At 52.6% G+C, this 14593-nt stretch overlaps 1 protein-coding gene across 7 annotated transcripts in view; it reads right to left on the minus strand.

Annotated features, from left to right (window-relative positions):
- The window catches only part of BCORL1 (BCL6 corepressor like 1), a 61476-nt gene extending 49352 nt beyond the window's left edge, over positions 1 to 12124 (minus strand). For 3 of the 7 annotated variants that reach the window (XM_059386078.1, XM_059386077.1, XM_059386071.1), the window contains exons 1-2: positions 12014 to 12124; positions 10659 to 10738 (exon numbers count right to left, since the gene is read on the minus strand). The gene's annotated coding sequence lies outside the window, so the exon portion shown is untranslated. Of the gene's footprint in view, positions 1 to 9516; positions 9605 to 9645; positions 9808 to 10629; positions 10739 to 11294; positions 11459 to 12013 lie in introns of those variants that run through there. The other 4 variants (XM_059386074.1, XM_059386072.1, XM_059386073.1 and 1 more) reach the window with 4 other exon arrangements.
- Between the last annotated feature and the right edge of the window lie 2469 nt (positions 12125 to 14593).

Genomic DNA, 14593 nt, shown 5'->3' on the forward strand with positions numbered 1-14593 from the left:
GTTGGGTCAGTGATGACTAATGTGTAAAGAAAACCAACTTTGGGACCTATTGCTCCAACAGAAATCCAGCGCTCTGGGTAAAGCTCCCATAAGACAGAGACATTCACATTCAAACATAGAATCAAAGGAGAGGCCAGCCCATTACCCCACTTTGGTAAAAGCAGCATTTAAGACACCCCCAAGGGGATCCAAGAGGCCACTGACATTTAAATCCTGAGGCTGAAAGGAAGAGGCCAGGACTTCCACCTAGTCACTGAAGTGCCTTTAGAGGGAGGTCAAAATGTCTCAACATCAGTTGTTTTCAATAGGAAAGTGTACATGTACCCAACAAGGAAGACTTTACCTGGCTTTAGATATGGAACCTTGACCACAGACCTTACCCTCCCCGCCGCTCTGCCTTCTTCCCTGTATACTCGACAGGAGACTGATGGTCCTGTTTTCCCTACTTAATCATATATACCAAACCTCAACCACTAATGAGGAAGTTCTCCCGGTGTAAATTATCCTAATTTAACGATTTCCCATATAAAGGTACTCTAATATTCTCCGCAGGCTTCCTAATATCCTCATCCCTTCGCCTTCCCCTGCCATTAACCAGTGTCATTCCCTGAAACTCAGGTGTCCCTATCCATGCCCCAATCACTTTACTTTACCCCCCTTCACGCAAAAGGGTTCCTTTACCACTATACACCACCACATGCGCGCGCGCACGCGCGCACACACACACACACAATCAACTGGAAATAATCTGCTGGGCAACTGAAAGGAGGAAGGGGCCCTCTGCACTGTTCATCCCAGCCTTCTGCCTGACTAATCTACTGTAGCACTTTCTAGTTCCCCTGGAGTTTTTTCTACCCAAATATTTCTTTTGGTTCTACCCCAAGGGATAAGTCTTATAGGAGACACTACATCCTCTTCCCAGATACATTTAATTCCTCTGTTTACTGAGAAGACTAAGTAGTTACCCACACATGGCTATAGTGTGGACACCTTCATAGACTCCTTGGTATCTCCATGTTTAAAAACCTGGCCTATAAACATTTATGAGACTGGATACAAAAGAATTTTAACTATCTGTTAAACACATGAGAGCTTACTCATTCAAATGAATGAAGTTACCTCCAAAGTAGTCACCTTGGGAGGCTAGATGTTCATCTCAACAGAGTGGCCAGGGCTTGCGATCTCCCTGGAGCTAGCTCTTCACTATGACCACCCCAGTCCTTTCTAATCCAAACCATACCCTTTCTCAATCTCCTCACTATTGCTGGATCCCTACTCATTCTGAGAAAATCTGATGCTTAAAAACTGCCAAAATCAAAACCTGTCTAGTCACACAGTAGCAACACCCTTGAAGAGTGATATAGTCTACTATCCACAGCCTAAACTTGTTGTGTGTGTTGGGGGTGGGGAGACTGGGTTTGCCAGCCATCTCAGGTACCTCATTACGTCCATTTACTATGTCATCTGCAAAACGGGCATCAATGAGTCCTTACTTAAAGTTGAGAATAGGAAGGGCCTGGCTGTCTCAGTCAGAGAGACCTCCTTAAACTGGACTTGGGGTCATAAGTTCAAATCCCATGTTGGGCATACAGCTTACTTAAAAAATAAAATAAAATAAAATTGAGAAGAGCACAAAAGCCATAAAAGGAACAAAGATAATCAATTCCAACAATGAAGGAGGCAAAAAGCAGAAGTTTGAATCTCACTCACATTTTCATACAACCAGTTTAGCTTTTCTACCCACTGCCATACATTTTCCCTATTATTCAAGTACTACTTCCATCTCCTGCTGTAAGGAAGTAATTTTACTGCATTTAAGGAAAACATCTCATCATAGCTTTATGCTAGACCTAGGATCTAGCCATAAGATTTTATACAATTTCTAGATATCATAAATATCTAGAAAACCTAAGCAATCACCATGAAATTAATCAGTCCTTGCCAAATGCGAAGTCACCTCAAAATGCCATGCTAAGTTACCAGGGTCATTTTTGGTTTGCTTTTTAGTGCTTCTCATTTCTCCTAGATCAAAACTAAGAGTTGGCTTTCCTCAGTCTTGGTCTTCAGCAGAACCATGTGAATATCTGGTGTGTCTTTCACACTCCAAAGTTGAATCATTGCAATCTGAGACCTGAATCCCTTTTGTGATGCTTGTGTGTCTTCCATGCCATGCACTGTGGCAGTGGCCCTCAGGCGTCTCCATTTCAGTACACGGCATTCGTGATAAGGATTTTTTCATCTAAAAAGGATTCCTCCTCACCGAACTTTTACCTTTTTTTTTTTTTTTTCCTCCTGGACCTCTCACACAAATATTTGGAAAGGCCATTATCAGACTTTTTTTTTTCCACTCTCCAGACTACAGGCTCAACTCACTTTGTATAAATTACTCATATATATAAATATATACATATACATCCATAGTATATACACACGCATACACACACACACACATACTCATCATAGTGTACATATAATATATATTTTATATATATATATATATATATATATATATATATATATATATAATGTGTTGCCTCACAGAATTTCAAACTCCTAGTACTGACTCAATCTCCCTACCTGTCTATACGTTCCCCAAGGTCAGAAAGAGTATTTTCTGCTTCTTTTAATAGCCACTCCCAATACTGTCTAGCATGATACAAGTAATGCAATTTGTGTGCAGTAAATACTTGCTGAACTACTGGGAAAAACTGAAAATTCTCGCTAGGTCATATGGAAACCAAGAATCCCACGTAAGAAGCCCTGTCTGTGGATGCCTTTTACTTTCCTTGCTCTCTCCTAAACTTCCTCTTCTTTCTTTTCCTTGCTTCCACAACAAAGACAACCATAGAAATAAAACTGGGCCTGGGCAAAACAACAAAGTCAACTTCCAATTATCCGAGCATGGTTTAGCCACAGCTAATTTTTAAACCCGGCCAACTTATGGACTGCCTTCTGCCCACTTACGGTAGATGTGTACTCAGGGACGATTCATTTTAATGTCTCCCTAAGCAGAATATAAATCAGAAGGTGAATCTGCTGGGTAGGGGGGCAGGTAGAGAATAATAACGCATTTCCAAGCCAAAATGAAATTATTAATTTGTTAACTGATCTGCTGTTTTAAATTGGCCTGCTACCGCTCTCTCCCTGTATTGGCACAGCTGCCTGTTGGCACCAAAGTCCACTCTGGCTGCAGAAAGAGTCTCTATTTTACAGCCCATCTTTTTTTCAGTGTTCAGAAGTTTGGTTTGAGGATACCTGAGCTATTCAAAACGTGTTTTCTCCCATCCAGTCGCTGATGAACATCCTTGTCATAGAGCCATACAAGACTCAGACTCTATCTACCACCCTTCGTAGAACTTCCAGATGTCAGAGACATCTGGAAAGCCCAACCAGTTGTAATTAAATACAGCAGCCCTTTTCAGAAAGCAATGGTTTTTTAAAATGTCACCCCAGTAAACTAGGCTTGGGTCATTTTTTAAGCATGGCCCAAAATGTCCCCTGAAGTTTCAACTGGATACACAGTCTTCAGTTCCTGCCCTAAACTACTGAGCAGTGTTACAGCACAGCTGTTAAAGAAGCTGCCACTTCCACCTCAAAGGTGGATGCAATAATGGAGTGATGAGCCAAGCTATTTCTTCCTACCACACTGTAAATGCTAAATGTGTACTAATACAACAGGAATATGGAGAAAGAGCACAGAGAATCAAGATACACAGGGAGTGCTCAGGAGCCATTGATAGTTTTAGTTCTGCCACCGTGTTTACCACAGAGTAATATCAAAGGTCACAGGACTCAATGGAATAAGAAAAACTAGATTATAATATAGTAACAGATGTCATTTATTGGGCTCCTGCTATAGACCTGGTCTGCCACATAGCTATTATCCTGTGTAATCTTCATAGTCCTGGGAGACTGGGGTTTTCATCTCCGTTTTAGAGATGAGAAAGCTGAGGTTCAAGAGAGTCGAGTGGGTTGCTTCCTGTGACGCAGCTAGGAAGTAGAAAAGCAAGGACTCTGACTTAAGGCAGTATGTCTCCAAAGCCCTCCAGGTAATTCTGAGACATGCAAAAGTTTCAGAACCACTGCAAGATACTAACATCTACAAGGTGCGACCAACTTAAACTGAGTAAAGCTTCATCATCACAAGACACCTCAGCGCCTCATGGATCCTGGTGGAGAGTGCACGGACTCGTCCCGGGGATCAGCGTCACATACAATAAACTTCTCTACAGTCCACAGAACTTGGAGAAATGGAAGTCGGCTTGTTTTCCTTGTCCCCGGACACCAAAATTGTAACACAACTTGACTGTACCCTTACACGGCACCAACACTAAGATTTCTAGGCATACCTTAGCAATGAGGGAACCAAATTTTGTTTCTTAGCCGAAAATCAGTAAAGAAGCCTGAAACACAAAGCTCTGCTGCCCCTCAGTACTCTCAATTTTTCACGGACGCTTAACTTAAGATCTTCTTAAAATCCAAATGAAGACGTATCCTGCCTCACATACTCTCAAAGAATAAATCTGAAAATTACCACATCTTACAAATAATAAATCATCGCTCTTCAAATTCATCACAATTCACTGACCAGGGAAAATATGACCTTGACATGCAGCCTGCAGCCACTTTTTAAACAGTTACCCATTTTTAAATGTTTTTTTTGGGGGAAAGGGTGGCTTCAGCTTAAAAAAGAAAAGGGAAACAGAACAGCATATTGGGATTATGGGGATAGAAGCAGAGTTAAATTTTACTCTTGACCAGAATTCAACTTCAGTTCACCAAAGAAAGTTTTCATCATGAAAGACTGCTTTCAAGTTATGAACAGTAGGAAAGGGTACGATTTAGAAAGAGAACAGTTTCTACATTACTTTAAGGATAACCATTCAAACACTGGCATTAAGAAAGCCTAGTTAGTATGTGAGATTATGTAAAATACTGTACTAGCATCCTAGTGGCTGAAAGGCAGATTACCGGTTACCTCCCTCTTGGGCCATTCTGGCGCTAAACCCTCTGGCAAGCATAGACTCATACCTAACTGGAACTCCAGCATTAAGAAACTTCCTTTCCTTCTAAAACTCAAAGGTCTAGGGTCTTCCCCCCCCCCTTATGTAATCATAAGTGGCTTATCCCCTTTGCCATCTGCTTTATCCCAACAATGCCCACTTTCCCCAGGGCTCTCCGTTCCACTCTAGTTAGTATTCATTTTCCCACCCAGCTTAACCATGAACTACTCCTCTCTCCATCCCAGATGCTGGCTGATGCTGGAAAACAGCTCCCTACCCCACTGCGGCCATTCTATTCCATCTCAAATTTAGCTCAGCCTAGAATCAATGAACCAGTCCAGATGCCCAACCCCTGATTAGCGCCTCTCTTCCATGCGCCCACCCCACCCTCCAATTCTGGCCCAAGGCTCTAAGGCCACTGTTTTTTTCTCCTGTTTCACTCTGGAATTTCTATAATTCACCTCCCTATATCTAGGATTCCTTCCACTTGCAGACTGGAAAAACTGGTGTATTCCTACTTTCAACTTCTTTCAAGGCCATTCTACTTACATCAGTGAATTGCTTCCCCCATCCAGTATGCTTATTTTCGTCTGAATTTTCTAACTAATGCTTAGACTTGTAAGCCCTGGATCTCAGCAACCTCTGCTGCTTGGGCCCTCCCAGGACAACAGCTATCAAAGGTAACTTTTTACCTTCCCTGACACTTACTCCACATGACATGTGAGTAAACACCTTCTCCCTTTGGTTCCTTATTCCGCCTCTTTCACATTCTGCATTTTTTAGTCTATATACTATCTCTAAATTCTCTATTTCCCTATAAGTATATATATGTATATTCCTTCCTACATGCCCGTTTCTCTACAACCCTGTTTTTACCCAAGATAGTCCTCTCTCTCACACCAACCATAATGATTCTAGCATGAAAGTGTAAAGAGCCTTAAAGGTTCTTCAAAGTTGACTTCGGAAAAACTTAGCCTGGAAATTTCAGGGTTCCACTTTTTCCTTAGTGGGCCCTGACGTGTAACCAGTGATGATCACTTTTCTTCCCCATTCACTGCCTAAACGACCCTCTTCCTGACTTTTATTTTGGCCTTCCTTCTTTCTAGTATTCAAGTCCTTTTCTCCCATAATTCTGTTCTCCTAAATGAAGCCCCTCTCTGAAACCCATAATCCAGACTCATCATGTGAGATTCTCTGCCACCTGTACCAAACACTTTTTTCATATGTAGTTAACTACAGCATGAATAAAGCAAACAGACCCCTGGAAGAAACCCCTTTGCTTCCCCCACCAAAAAAAAAAAGTCTAGGCCACTGGGAGTCTATGCTCTACCAGCTCTGGGTAATCAAAACAGCCAGATCTTTGAGCGCCCTTGGTGCTGCCACCATTTCCTCTGGAACTCCCCTGCACTCTGCCCAATCCAGACTCCAACAAAAGAACTTGCCAGGGACTTAGCTTTCCTCCTGCCCTATCCCAATAATTTGCTGTCTTTTCCTTATGGCCTATTCTAAAGAAACAGTCCTCCTTAACCCCTTCATGAGAGTCACATCAATGACTCTCAAGAGCCAGAACAAAAAGAACCCTACCCTTGCTGTGTAGCTGGTAACAGGGTCAGCCCTCTTAAAGTCAGTTTGAGTAAGGCTCTGCACCTGATGGCCTGGGCCCCTTGTCCTCCCCAACTATCCCAAAGGCTGCTGCCCAGTTGCCTTATCAAAAGAGGAGTCTGCCTATCAATAGCCACATGGCTTACTCAAAACGACCATGTCCCTCCTAAACTCTATCAACCTTCAGATTCTCTTAACTTGAGTCACCAAGTCCCCTGCTCCCCCTAGCTGCCCCAGTCCTTCTTACTAACTTTGCCTCTCCATCAAAATTTTACAGGTTCCTCCCCCAAACTTTTGCTTCTATTTGGAGGCTCTGGGTGATTTGGGGGATTGGGTTATTCCATCTAATCCCCAGTGGAATCCTCCAAATTTCTTTCTTACATGCTGTCCTCTTCAGTACCACATGGTGACATTGCCGTCTAATTTAAGTACTCCTAAACCCTGCTCCCTCTCCCCCAAAATAAAGCTTCCACTATCCCAACATTCAAGGACAGGTCAGGTAAACAGAGAACAAGATGACCTTTAAAGTCCCTTCCAACCTTGCGACTTTATTATAAACCTAATCCACTTCCAACAGCCTTCTAAATTGAAAAAGCCATGCGGCCAACCAGAATAACACTAACCTACAACTATACCCACAGAAGTCTCACCAAAGATTTTTGCAGTTATACTCCCCCTCTGTGCTATGGGGACGACCTCCAAACTGCCTTGAGAGTATTCAGCTGTCGCTCGAAGTTAGCAGGCCCCCTTCCCACTTTCACGTAAAGAGCCCCTAAACCCTGGGCTAGACAGCGGCGCCTGCCCTTACTGTCTACTCTAGGAGACATGAAGAATGAATAAGTATCACCACATCGACAGCTTCCTACAGCCAACACTGAAAATTTCAAAACAATAAAACAAAAACATAGTGCTTGCACTGGGGGAGGGGGAAGGTGCGGGCGAAATAGAAGGGCACCTCCACTGGCCTGGGCTGTTGGCCTCCCGGGTTTGCAGTGTGCTTCCCTCTCGCCTTTCCCCTCGACCACATCTTTCCCTACAACAATCTCGCGTCCCTCCATAACACGAAATCCCCAGCCGAGGTGCGGTCGGCTCCTCCCAGCCCTACCCCGGACGTCCCTCGGCCCAGCCTTCCCTTCGGCGGGACCCCGGCGAGAAGGGCCCCCTCCACCGTCCAATTCACCTCCCTGTCCCTTCCCGGGCCTCTGGGCACCCCTGCAGGGCTCTGTCCCGAAGCAGAACCTCGAGGAGCCAAGCCCACGAGGCCCGTCGCGGGACCCACCCCCCCTTCCTTCTCCCAGCACCTCGTCCTCCATGCACCCGGCCCCCGGGGCTCTTCGTCGTCGTCGTCCGGGCTCGTACCGCCCCCCGTCGGGGGCTCCACCCCCCGCCTGCCCCCGCCCCCAGGACGGCCCCCTCCCCACCACGCACCGCCTGCGCCCTCTGCCCCGGCACGGGACTCCCTTTGGCCTCCGTTCCCCGCCCAGAAGCGGCGGCGGCGGCGGCGGCAGCAACGGCTGCGGCGGCCCCAGCAGGAGCAGCAGCGGCGGCGGCGGCAGCAGCGCCGCCCCAGCCCCGCCCCGCCGCCCGCCGGAGCCCCACGCCCCGCCCGCCCGCCCCGCCGCCGGACTGCTCCCCCCGAAGCCCACCACTAAGCCCCCCCACTCCCCAGCCGCGATCCGCTCGAATCCAGCTCCGCTGGGCCTGCTGTCTGTTCCTCACGCCCCTTAGGACCCGGGGTGGGGGAGCCCTAGGGTTCGCAGCCATCCCTCTCCCTCCTTCAAGGGCTGGGGGATTGCCCCTGATTCCGAAACCCGGCCCCGTAACCGGAGCCTCCCTCCTTCCACCTCTCGGCTTCGCTCTCAGACCCCTTGCCTCCAGGCCTGGCGCGGAGCGGGTGGAGAGCTTGCACGCCGGATCTCCCCCTGGCTTGCTGGGGCTAGTATGAATTGCCCCCATCTCATCCTCCTTCAATTTAAGCCCCCTCCCCGCCGCGCCCGGCCCGGCGGCCCCCGCCCCTAGAGCGAGGGCAGCGGAGCCAGGGCGCTCCTAAGTCATCCCCCGCCTTTTTTCCAGGGACTCGGATAATTGCCCCTGCCCCCATCACAGCACTCCCACTCCCGAACCCAGGCCCCGCCGCCACCTAGGGGTACCCCTTACCCTACGGTTCCCTCACCCCAACACCGGGGAGAAAGCAGCCCTGAGGAGAAACCGTCGCACCTCCCCTCTGAGGTTGGAGGGTATTTTCTCCAGGTCTCTTCAAGACTTCATCACGGACAGCCACCACCACCACCACCACCCCCCCCCCCCGCCAAAAAACAAGCCCCTTCTCGCCCCCCCCCCCCCCCCCCCCCCCCCCCCCCCCCGCCAAAAAACAAGCCCTTTCTCGCCCTGCCCTCCTGGCCAGCCTCCCTTCGGATCACTGGATCCTTGCATGGGGGGGGGGGGGGGTTGGGGGTGGGGTGGTAACAAGTCCCTACCCCCCCCCCCCCCTTCCGCGGGGGGGGGGGAATCCCCGGGGTCCCCCCCCCCCCAGGATCAACCAGACCCCCGTTTCCATGGAGACCCCCGCCCAGCCAGGAAGAAGACTCAAATCGTGGAGAACAAGTCTCACCTGGCTAAGGGAGAAGGGGGTGAGGAGGGGGTAGGATAGGGCAGGGATGGGGTACGAAGGTGGGAAGTGGAGGGGAGCTGTCCCGAAGGGAGGGGCGAGGACAGAGCGAGCTCCAGGGAGCGCTACGTCCGGGGACACGAAGAGGACGGCGCCCCCGGGGGGCAAACACAGCGGCCGCGGGGCGAAGAACGGACAGGGTTGGGAAAAGGCTTAAGATAGAAAGAAGCGGGTGGGGGGATACGAGAAAGCCGGGGAGTCAAAAGGGGTGGAGGGGTTGGGGGAGAGAAAAAAAAGACGCACCTGTTCCCGGGTCGGCTCCGCGGGGAGGCTCAGGCCGCCACCCGGGCTCCCTCTTACCCACTCTGAACCGCCACCCGCCTAATACTGCCCCGATCTGATGCCCCCCCTCCGCCCCTTATCGCCACCGACCTCCTTCTCCTCTCTCTCGGCGGCGGCGGCGGTCGGACTCTAGGAACTGAGAGGAAGAAGGGAGGGCTCGGCAAAGCGGAGGAGAGACAGAGCCACACACTGGCAGCAGCCGCGGCAAGCGAAAGAGTGAGGGGGAGAGCGGTGTGTGTGTGTGTGTGTCTGTGTGTGCGAGCGAAGCCTGGTGGAGTGGGTGCCGGTCGCAGGGCTCGACGGGAAGTGGAGTCCGGCGGGGTTCGCGGGCGGCGCCAGCCGCCGCTCCACGGGACTACAACTCCCAGAATGCCACCTGCTGGGGGGGAGGAATGGGGAGGTGGAGGCGAAGGGAGGGAGCGAGCAAGAGAGGGAGGGACGAAAGCAGGGAGCAAGCGGCGGCGAAGGGGGCAGAGCCAAGCAGCCCCGGTGACACTGGGAGGGGAGGGGAGGAGGAGGGGATCGCTGCGAGGACCAAGCGGATTCCGGAGAGGGAGGCAGCAGCAGTGGCTGCAGCAAGCCGGGCAAAAAGCTAGACTCCCAGGAGAGGCGGAGGCACTCAATCCTAGGGGCTGCAAGAGCCCCACGCCCCCAGCCCTCCATGCCCCTCGAACGGGAAGGTTGAGGAAGAGAAAAGATCAGGGCGCCAAGGCCAGGGGTTTCTGTCTCTTTCCCCCAAGGCTCTCCACCATATGCCCCGACTTGACTTTCTCAGGCCACTGGTGCCCGATCCAGTGTGCAAATCCAGAGACCCCAGATCTCCCCTGCCCGGCAGCACAGAACAGACACATTAAGTCCCCTTCTCCCAGGGGCCTGAGGGAAGCCCCGCCCCCCCGGCCTACAGGGGGGGGCCCCCCCCCTTTCCCCCCCCCCCCCCCCGTCGTCACCAATCCCTATGTCCCTCCCCAGAACCCCTCCCCTGAAGCCTGGGCTCGCTTCTCCCTACCTTACAAGAAACGGAGTCCCTCGGGGGTGACCACCCAGACCCCTCCTTTATACTGGTTCCCTACCCACCAGTATCTCCTTAGCGTTGCCCCCCTCACCGAAGTAATAGTGGGGGCGACCCGAGTTGGACTGGTGGCTACTTTCCCTCCGAGACTAGCCGTCCTTGGCCACGACGACCCTGTGTAGAGATAGAGAAGCAAATTAATACCGCCCCCCGAAGTTCGGGTCCCCGTGGAAATGGCTTACAAGGAAAGAGGGGTTGATAGTGGAAGTGAGCTGGGGGTGAATTTCAATCCTCAAACCTCGTTCTAGGCGTGGAAATCCAGGGATTCCTCCCTTTCCTTAAAAGCCATCAAATCGCTTGGTGGGGGTGGGGATGGGGGTAGGTTATCTAAACCCCAATGTCCACAAGACTCAAAGCGACGCTACATGTAGGAATAAGATACGAACTAGGCTGCTGCCGCGGGAGGGAAAGTATATCGCCACCCCCACCCCCAGGCCGTCGTCCACCCCTAAACACAAACCCCTAGGAGAGTCAGATGGCCTAGGAAGGGGGCAGGCGGTGGGAGTGCAGGAGAGCGAAAGGGTTGTGTCGGGGAGGGTCCGCGGCCCCCTGAGAGCAAAATCCAGATGCTAAGAGGTGGGTGGGGGGTGCGGCATAATTGCAGACGGTGTCTTTCCTTGCTTTTCCCGGAATCGCCGCCGAACACCGTCTAACACTCGCAGTTGCTTACCAGTCAGTCCCCTAGCCCCATTTGTGCGCGTGAGGCGGCCGGAGCCCGGGAAGCCCGGGCACAAACTCCGCGGAAGCTGGCCTTCGCTGCCGCCGCGCTGCCGCGGGCCTCCCTCCCTCCGCTGGCGGCCCCGCCGATCTACCTTCGCCCCCGGCCGAGGCCAGACCCCGCTCGCAACTCCACGCCCCTACTCCACCCCCGGCTCCCCCCTTCGCCCTCTCCCCGCGGGTCCGGCCCAGCCCCTAGCGCCGCCCCGCCCTACCGCTCGGTCCCGAGCCCAGCAAGTGCCCCGAACTCGCCCCCCGCCCCCACGCCCAGGCCAGTCCGGCGGGGCCTGGTTTCCCCCTCCCGCCGCGCCCCGCCCCCGAATCCACGTCCTACTTCACCACCCAACTCGGCCCGGTCCGGGTTCGGCCCGCGCTCAGGCCACCGGAGTCTCCGGTTCGGTCCGGTGTGCGGCCACCCACCCCGCCCTTGCCTGGGTGCCGGCCTGGCCCGCTGCCTGCGCCCGCGGAGCCGGCCCAGGCGCGCGGTCCGGGTCTGGGTCCCGGTCCCGGCCTCGGTCCCAGCGGCGTTGCCGCGTCTCGCCACGAGGGCTCGGTCCACGCAAGATCCGAACCCGTGCGGGGTGGGGGCCGCGGAAAGCAAGTTTCTTTATCTTCCCTCCGCCCCCGCCACAGGGCCGCGCCATCCCCCACCCCCCACGGCGCCCCCTTCACCTGGGCAGAGCCCCCCGGCCGCTGTCGCAACTTTGCTCTTCTCCACGCCGCCGGGGAAGCGGGCGAAGCGAGAGGAGGAGGGAGGTGGCGGGGGGTGCTGGGATCAGGCCGCTGGGCTCCGGGAGGACACGTGGGGGAGGAGGGGAAGGAGGAGGAGGAAGGGGGGGGCGGGCCTGCAGTTCTCGGGGCTCCCCCTGCCAGCCCCGGGGAAGCCGGAACCTCTCCGGGCAGCCGCAGACCCCGCACTGGCCACGGGGGAAGAACGGAGCCACCTTCCCCGGCCAGCCCCCGGCTCCAGGAAGGGGGGGGGGGGAAAGCAACGCCGCTCGGGGTCGGAGAGCGAGCGTTTTCGCTCGTGCTTTATGTGTGACTCTGTATCTCTGTTTAGTCTCCGAGTATGGGGGGGGCGTGGGGTCTTGCCTGCGGGGGGGGGTGCCCCCGCCGGACGCCCCGCCCCTTCCTTGGCCCCCCACTTCCCTAACCCGGGCGACCTCGGGGCAGGGCTCTGGCGCTCCGGCCCCGAGGCCGCCCGCGGGCGCAGCCCCAGCCCCGGCGCCGAAGTGGGACAGGTGCTGGGGAAGGGAAAATGCCGGGGCTCGCTGCCTCGTCTCGCGTCTCCCGGGTGGCCCACCCTTCGTGGCAACCTTCCGTGCTGCAAACTCCCTGGGCCGCCCTCAGAGGACAGCCCCTGGCCTGGGCGTGGAGGCACCTTTGGGGGGGGGGGGTGTTCCTGGAGCGAGAGGCCTGAGGGAGGAGGAGAGGGAATGAAAGGTCTGTAAAGGGGGAAGCCTGCACGACTTGGGGCTGAAAACCTGGCTGGAGTAAAACTCGGCTTCTGCTCGCCACCGTCCCCCGCCCCCCACCCCCACCCCGACCCAGGCTCCTCAGTCACCAAACCGAGCCCCCTTGACCCTTACTCTTTACCCTAACGACTCCCCGCCTGGCCAAAGGAATAAATCCTCATATGTGTTTACATCCTAGGCCATCCCGCCATCCCCAGGACTGAAGGGCTGAGAAGCCTGCGGTCCACGCTGGAACTCTGATGACTTTACATTAACTCCGAGGAGGAGAGCAGCTTGCGAAGGAGCTGAAGCTGCCGGCAGACTTGCTTTCAGTCTTAGGGTGTTTCTTAGCAGCTCCAACCCTGAGCCCGCGGTTGGGACTTCAAAGGCATCGCCTCAGCCTAGAGGGTATTAGGGGAGGTGCCCAGCAGTTCCTGGAGGGTTCAGGGCTTTGTAAACACGGAATGTGAAATGAAAAGCAGGAATTTGGGGAAAAAATCTTTATGTGCAGATATATTGATATTTTTTATTATGTATTTATCTACACTAAGGAAGCGGGAGGGTCATTTGGACTAGAAGGAAGCCCTGACGGATTGCTGTTTTCCTCCTCCTCCTCCTCCCTGCCCCCCTCCTTTGTCCCAGGCCCAGAGAGGTTCCATCTCTAAGCTAAGGGGTGTCTTCTCTCATTTGGAAGGACTTTAGAGATGGCAGCTGAGACTTGCCTGGTATGTCTCCCTCACCTGGTTTAAAGGAGGAGTATTGCAGACGAAGGTAAGCCGCTAAGGTAGCAGTAGTGGCATTGCCGTTGTCTAAGGCCTGGTGTTTGTGACCCCACTGGCTTGTCCTCACCAGCCTCAAAATCTACCACCAGCGATGTGGACTTAACGCTTGCCATTTCACTTTACTTTGGGAACTTCTTCACTAGCTGTCTTACTTGGCTGGCCGTGCCCACCCTCCTGTGCAACCCCCACCACACATACACACACACACACACACACACACACTTTAAAGAATGTTTGGCCTAAGTTGCACCAAGGGAAAGTGAAAATCTGAAATGATTCATTTAAACTAACCAACATACAAATTCTACAGGCACTATTAAGGTGTGAGGGATCACCTCTATTGGGCCTGATAATGCAGGCCCCACCAATTCAGCTTTGATTTAAATTTGCTGTCTTCACTGATTTTAATTCTTCTGGTAATTACTAAATTTCCACTTCTTTTAAGGGCCTTGGGGCCTTGGGGCTACTTTGCTCTTGGGTTTGAGGCTGAAATGGATTCTGGACACCTCTGTTCCCCACTCATTTGTATCTCATCATTTGGCTGCATCGTTTATCTGGCGAAATGAAGATTGGGGCAAGATGGTTATTTCCTGGCTGAAGCTCTAGCTTCTCTGAGCCCTTCCTGTTGGGGGCCACGCTTCCTGCCCTACAGGAGGTGATGGGAAATCAAGGAGTAGGGTAAGGAGAGCTGTGGGAAACATTGTAAAGAATACAGATTAATGATTATTATATTTGAGGCTAGAACCACCACCACCATAACAACTAGAACCACCATAACAAGCTAGAACCATGTGAACCACCATAACAACAACATAATAAATAATAATACCTTTGTACAATCTCACGATGTCTACAAAGCCCTTTCACTTGTGTTCTTTCATTTGTTTTCTCACTACAATCCTCAATTTTGTAATTGAGGAAACTGAGTCTATGAGCATATATGAAAGGCTTGCTCAAAGTCACATGGCTAGTGAATTCCTGAACCAAGACTGAACCCCAGGAATCCTGACTCCACA

Source organism: Mustela nigripes, chromosome X (genome assembly GCF_022355385.1).
Source record: "Mustela nigripes isolate SB6536 chromosome X, MUSNIG.SB6536, whole genome shotgun sequence".
Classification (NCBI taxonomy): Eukaryota; Metazoa; Chordata; class Mammalia; order Carnivora; family Mustelidae; genus Mustela; species Mustela nigripes.